The following is a 7,177-nucleotide window of genomic DNA, read 5'->3' on the forward strand; positions in this document are numbered from 1 at the left end:
CTCACGGGCCCAGCCGCTCCGCGGCATGTGGGATCTTCCCGAACCGGGGCACGAACCCGTGTTCCCCTGCATCGGCAGGCGGACTCTCAACCACTGCGCCACCAGGGAAGCCCCCACTTTTATTTTTTACCATCTTTATTGATATACAACTCACATACCTTATAATTCACCCCTTTAAAATGTCCAAATCAGGACTTCTCTGGCAGTCCAGTGGTTAAGGTTCCATGCTTCCAACGCAAGGGGCATGGGTTTGATCCCTCGTGGGGAAGTATGATCCCATGAGCTAAGCGGTGCGGCCAAATAAAAAAAAAATAAATAAATAAAATGTCCAAATCAATGGCTTTTAGTGCATTCACACAGTTGTACAGCCCTCACCACCGTCAGTTTTAGAACACTTTTATTATCCCCCAAAGAAGTCTTGCATCCCTTAGCTGTCACCCCCCAAACCTCTCTGTCCCCTCCCCCAGCCACCACTAAAACCATTCTCTGTCTCTGTGGATTTGCCTGGTCTGGACGTCCCTCCCTTCACCTCTTGATGGACCTTGGATTGTTTCCACATTTTGGCTATTAGGAACCATGCTGCTATTAACGTACATGTGCAAGTTTTTACATGGACACAAGTTTTCATTTCTCTTGGGTAGACACCTAGGAGTAGAACTGGGAAAGATGGTAGCTCTATGTTTTACCTTTCGAGGAGCGGCCAGACTCTTTGCCACAGCGGCCGCCCCATTTTACATTCCCACCAGCCATGAACGAGGGTTCCAGTTTTTCCACATTCACTCCTCTCTGCGTACCTTTAGAATTTTGAAAGACGTGACCCATTGCCTCTTCCAACAAGCAGTACCATTGGGTAGAGGACATGTCTCCAAGACCTTTCCTAACCAAGAAATCTGAAGGAGTTGGCATCCTGACTCCCCTTACCTCACCCCCTTGCCTAACCTCATAGCTTATCCCTATCAGAAATGTACCATTAGGGGTTCCCTGGTGGCGCAGTGGTTAAGAATCCACCTGCCAATGTAGGACACCCTGGTTCGAGCCCTGGTCCGGGAAGATCCCACATGCCGCGGAGCACCTAAGCCCGTGCACCACAACTACTGAGCCTGTGCTCTAGAGCCCATGAGCCACAACTATGAAGCCCATGTGCCTAGAGCCCGTGCTCTGCAACAAGAGAAGCCACAGCAATGAGAAGCCCGCGCACAGGAACGAAGAGTAGCCCCCGCTCGCCGCAACTAGAGAAATCCCGTGCGCAGCAACGAAGACCCAACGCAGACAAAAATAAATAAATAAATAAATAAATAAACAACAACAACAACAAAAGAAATGTACCATTAAAAAAAAAGGGGGGGGGGAATGTACCATTTATATGTCCATCTCCAGACCAGAGCAGGGACTAGACTGGTCTTCACTGCTATGGGTTTTCCTTGAACTTCGCACCAAGTTGATACAAACAAATACTGGTTGAATGAATGAATCCCCCCAAAGTTTCATATATGCCAAAGGAATATGGGGTCCCAAAAAACTCCTGGGTACGGAAAATCAATGTTGAGTTTGTGCCCTAATATTCTTGGAAATCAGAGCCCTGTGGCCACCCCACCTGGCCTGGCGCGGGGGTCTCTGATGGGCTACCCCTGATGCCTCTCGTCACCTCCTTCAGGATCAGGACAGAACTGCTGGCTTGGTCTTGAGTTAGGGCAGTGAGTCCTTTAATGCCTGCAGGGTCCTAACGCATGCAACGAATTTTCGAATAAGACTGGAGGGGTTTAGAATGAAATGGGCTGCAATTAGCCTTCCAAGAGGAGGGAAAGAGTGGGAAGGCTGAAGATAGGCAGGAGCCAGAGGCAGAGGGTAGGAGGTGAGGCTGAAGGGGTCGGGGGGTCAGCCTGAGGTCTCCAAGAGGAAAGGCATTGGACCTAGAGCAGTGTTTTCCAAAACTCGGGTCATGACCCGCTAGTGGGGTGCAAAATCCATTCAGCAGGTTGCAAAGCATATTTCTACAAAATGAAAGGATAGGCAGGACCAAAATAGAAAAATATCAAAAAATATCAATTTTGTGGGTTGCAAACGTTGTTGTTCTTAATATAAAATAGGAAAACAGAACAGAGAATAAAATAAGTAGAATAGAAAATATCAGAAAAAGTCCACTTGGTGGGTTGCCATTAATTTTTTTAAATGAAAACATAGAATAGAATATGTCAGAAAATAGAAATTTGGTGGGTTGCAACAGACTTTGTTTTTATAAAATCAATGTGTAGGACTGAATAGAATAGTATTGAATAAGTAAAAGGGGATAGAATTTACCAGAAAAAATAAATTCGGTGGGTTACAACATTTTCATTTTATTTATTTTACTTTACTTTTTTGGTTGTGTTGTGTCTTCGTTTCTGTGCGAGGGCTTTCTCTAGTTGCGGCGAGCGGGGGCCACTCTTCATCGCGGTGCGCGGGCCCCTCACTGTCGCGGCCTCTCTTGTTGCGGAGCACAGGCTCCAGACGCGCAGGCTCAGTAGTTGTGGCTCACGGGCCCAGTTGCTCCGCGGCATGTGGGCTCCTCCCAGACCAGGGCTCGAACCCGTGTGTCCCCTGCATTAGCAGGCAGATTCTCAACCACTGTGCCACCAGGGAAGCCCCCAACATTTTTGTTTTATATAAAACAAAATGATAGAACAGAATAGCGTAAGTAGACTAGAAATAACAGAAAAATCAATTCAGAGGGTCCAATCAACAGTTTTTAAAAGAATGGATTAAATAGAATAGAATAGGATAGAAGAGGAATTCTCAGCAGGCATGTAGCAAGGATAAGCATTATTTCATGAAACTTATTTCTCTTTCATAGATTTAGATGTCGATGCATATATAGATTTGTTTTTCACCACAATATTAAAATCAACGCTTTGACTATGAGTTGTGGTTTTTTAAAACAGAATAATATGTAACAAATACTCTATGTGGCCTGCAGAGTCTAAAAGATTTACCATCAGGCTCTTCACAGAAAAAAATTCATCAACTCTATGTCCTAGACCAACTCTTTCTTTTAAATGGTAGTATAGTTGATTTACAATATTATATTAGTTTCTGGTGTATAACAGTGATTCAATATTTTTATAGACTATACTCCATTTAAAGTTATTACAAAATAAGGGCTATATTTCCCTGTGCTGTATAATATATCCTTGTTCATCTTTTACTTTATATATAGTAGCTTGTGTCTCTCCCTCTTTTTTTTTTTTATTGGAGTGTAGTTGCTCTACAATGTTGTGTTAGTGTCTGCTGTACAGCAAAGTGAATCAGCCACATGTATACATGTATCCCCTCTTCCTTGGATTTCCCTCCCATTTAGGTCACCACAGAGCATTGAGTAGAGTTCCCTGTGCTACACAGTAGGTTCTCATTAGTTATCTATCTTATACCTAGTAGTGTAAATAGTCACCCCTAATCTCCCAATCCGTCCCACCCTCCCCTTCCCCCCTTGGTATCCATACGTCTGTTCTCTATGTCTGTGTCTGCATTTCGGCTCTGCAAATAAGTCCATCTATACCATTTTTCTAGATTCCACATATATGCGTTAATATATGATATTTGTTTTTCTCCTACTGACTTACTTCACTCTGTATGACAGTCTCTAAGTCCATCCATGTCTCTGCAAATGGTGCAGTTTCGTTCCGTTCTATGACTGAGTGTCATATGGTAGTTCTATTTTTGGTTTTTTAAGGAACCTCCACACTGTTCTCCATAGTGGCTGTATCAATTTGCATTCCCACCAACAGTGTAAGAATGTTCCCTTTTCTCCACACCCACTCTAGTATTTATTGTTTGTAGACTTTTTAATGATAGCCATTCTGACTGGTGTGAGGTGATACCTCATTGTAGTCTTGATTTGCATTTCTTTAATAATTAGTCATGTTGAGCATCTTTTCACGTGTTTGTTGGCCATCTGTATATCTTCTTTGGAGAAATGTCTATTTAGGTCTTCTGCCCATTTTTTGATTGGGTTGTTTGTTTTTTTGATATTGAGCTGCATGAGCTGTTTGTATACTTTGGAGATTAATCCCTTGTGAGTCGCTTTGTTTGCAAATATTTTCTCCCATTCTGTGGGTTGTCTTTTCGTTTTGTTTATGGTTTCCTTTGCTGTGCAAAAGCTTTTGAGTTTCATTAGGTCCCATTTGTTTATTTTTGTTTTCATTTCATTACACTAGGAGGTGGGTCACAAAAGACCTTGCTGCGATTTATGTCAAAGAGTGTTCTTCCTATGTTTTCTTCTAAGAGTTTTATAGTGTCTGGCCTTACATTTAGGTCTTTAATCCATTTTGAGTTTATTTTCGTGTATGGTGTTGGGGAGTGTTCTAATTTCATTCTTTTACATGTAGCCGTCCAGTTTGCCCAGCACCACTTATTGAAGAGGCTGTCTCTCCTCCATTGTATATTCTTTTTTAAAATAATTAATTAATTAATTAATTAATTGGTTGCGTTGGGTCTTTGTTGCTCCGCGCGGGCTTTCTCTAGTTGCGGTGAGCGAGGGCTACTTTTTGTTGCGGTGTGCGGGTTTCTCATTGCGGTGGCTTCTCTTTGATGCGGAGTACGGGCTCTAGGCACGTGGGCTCAGTAGTTGTGGCTTGCAGGCCCTAGCATGCAGGCTCAGTAGTTGTGGCACACGGGCTTAGTTGCTCCGTGGCATGTGGGATCTTCCCGGTCCAGGGCTCAAACCTGCGTCCCCTGCATTGGAAGGCGGATTCTTAACCGCTGCGCCACCAGGGAAGTCCCTCTCCATTGTATATTCTTGCCCCCTTTGTCATAGATAAGGTGACCATAGGTTTGTTTGTGTCTCTTAATCCAATACCCCTATCTTGCCCCTCCCCTCTTCCCTCTCCTTACTGGTAACCACTAGGTTTTGGGGGGTTTATTTATTGATTTATTTATTTTATTTATTTACTTTTGGCTGCATTGGGTCTTCTTTGCTGCTGTGGACTTTCTCTAGCTGTGGTGAGCGGGGGCTACTCTTTGTTACAGTGCGCGGGCTTCTCATTGTGGTGGCTTCTCTTGTTGCGGAGCACAGGCTCTAGGCACGCGGGCTTCAGTAGCTGTGGCTCACGGGCTCTAGAGCGCAGGCCCAGTAGTTGTGGTGCACGGGCTTAGCTGCTCCGCGGCATCATGTGGGATCTTCCCAGACCAGGGCTCGAACCCGTGTCCCCTGCATCGGCAGGTGGATTCTTAACCACTGTGCCACCAAGTAAGCCCAACCACTAGTTTTTAAGATTCCATATATAAGTGATAATATAGAGTGTCTGTCTTTCTCTTTCTGACTTATTTCACTAAGTGTGATACCCTCTAGCTTCATCCACGTTGTTGCAAATAGCAGAATTTCATTCTTTTTATGGCTGAGTAGTACTCCATTCCATTCCATATATATGACACATCTTCTTTATCCATTCATCTGTTGACGGACGCTTAAGTTGCTTCCATAGCTTGGCAATTGCAAATAATGCTGCTATGAACTTTGGGATGCATATATCTTTTCAAATTAGTGTTTTTGTTTTCCTCGGATATATACCCAGGAGTGAGATTGCTGGATCATACGGCAACTTTACTTTTAGTTTTTTGAGGAACCTCCATACTGTTCTCCACAGCGGCTGCACCAATTTACATTCCCACCCACAGTGTACGAGGGTTCCCTTTTCTCCACATCCTGGCCAACATTTGTCATTTGTAGAATTTTTGGTGATACCCATTCTGACAGGTGTGAGGTGCTATCTCATTGTGGTTTTGATTTGTATTTCTCTGATGATTAGCCACGTTGAGGCTTTTTTCATGTGCCTATTGGCCATCTGTATATCTTCTTTGGTAGAGCAACTCTTTCTTGTATGTAAGCCCAAGAAGTGTCTTCAGATGCTCCTTCCAGCTCTTTTATGATGTCAAACACACATGGAAACAATATAAATGTCTATCCTTCCCTAGTGGTCCAGTGGTTAGGACTCCATGCTTCCACTGCAGTGGGGGCGGGTTCAATCCCTGGTCAGGGAACTAGGATCCTGCATGCTGCACAGCACGGCAAAAAAATAAATAAATAAAAATAAAAATTATATATATACATAAAATATACATATTATATATATATGTAAATGTCTATCATGGAGGGGGAAGGGTAAATTAACTATGTTGCAGTACATTCCATTGCCATCGTGGAAACAAATGAATCAGAATGACAGGCACCAACATGAATGCCTTTCAAACACAGAATGTTAAGCTAGAAAAGCAGGTTGCTGGAAAAGATATGAGGCTTGATTTATTTAAAGCATTCAAATATGTCAAACAATACTGTGTACTTCTACCACAAATAAATAAAGGTATTCCTAAACAATACAAACATTTGCATGAGCATGACAAATGCCACACACACACACACACACACACACACACACACACACACGCACACGCTTGTAAAAGTATCAAGTTCCTCTGGAGGAAGATACACGAAGTCAGCAGAAGTGGAGAGCAAATCACTGTAAGCGCACCCCACGCCACATCAAACCTTTTATTTTATTTTATTTCATTTATTTATTTATTTTTTGGTCACATGGCTTGCAGGATCTTAGTTCCCTGACCAGGGATCAAACCTGGGCCCCGACAGTGAAAGCACCAAGTCCTAGCCCCTGGACGGCCAGAGAATTCCCTCGAATCTTTTACAGTAGTACCCACAAATAAAAAGCCAAATGTTACCCAAGCCACACATTAAACATGATGTATGTGTGACTTTATTTGCAATCCAGCAGCTAACCAATTGATATAAAGGCTGCTTTTTGAAGCTTTTATTTAAACATGTTACATAATTTCAACTCTACAGTTTTCATGATTCAGAGCCCATAATATTTTCTCCTTAAGTCTGAACTACTTGGGTAAGCCCTAGGTCTGGGCTTAGACCATAAGACACTCCCTGTCTTCCAGAAAACTAAGGCTCAGAGAAGGCAAGGCACTGGTTCAAGGTCACACAGCAAGTGAGTTATGGAGCTGGGGATAAAGCCAGGGTCTTGTGAATTTCTTAGGTCTATTTTACAGACAAGGAAATTGACAATCAAAGGGGTTTTTTTTGTTTTTTTTTTTTTTGCGGTACGCGGGCCTCTCACTGTTGCGGCCTCTCCCGTTGCGGAGCACAGGCTCCGGACGCGCAGGCTCAGCGGCCATGGCTCAC

At 43.3% G+C, this 7,177-nt stretch overlaps 1 protein-coding gene across 1 annotated transcript in view; it reads left to right on the top strand.

Moving 5' to 3' along the window:
• ARRDC5 (arrestin domain containing 5) overlaps positions 1-7,177 on the top strand; it is a 14,919-nt gene that overhangs the window by 6,685 nt on the left and 1,057 nt on the right. The window lies entirely within an intron of this gene.

The sequence above is a fragment of the Physeter macrocephalus genome, unplaced genomic scaffold (genome assembly GCF_002837175.3).
Source record: "Physeter macrocephalus isolate SW-GA unplaced genomic scaffold, ASM283717v5 random_144, whole genome shotgun sequence".
Lineage (NCBI taxonomy): Eukaryota > Metazoa > Chordata > Mammalia > Artiodactyla > Physeteridae > Physeter > Physeter macrocephalus.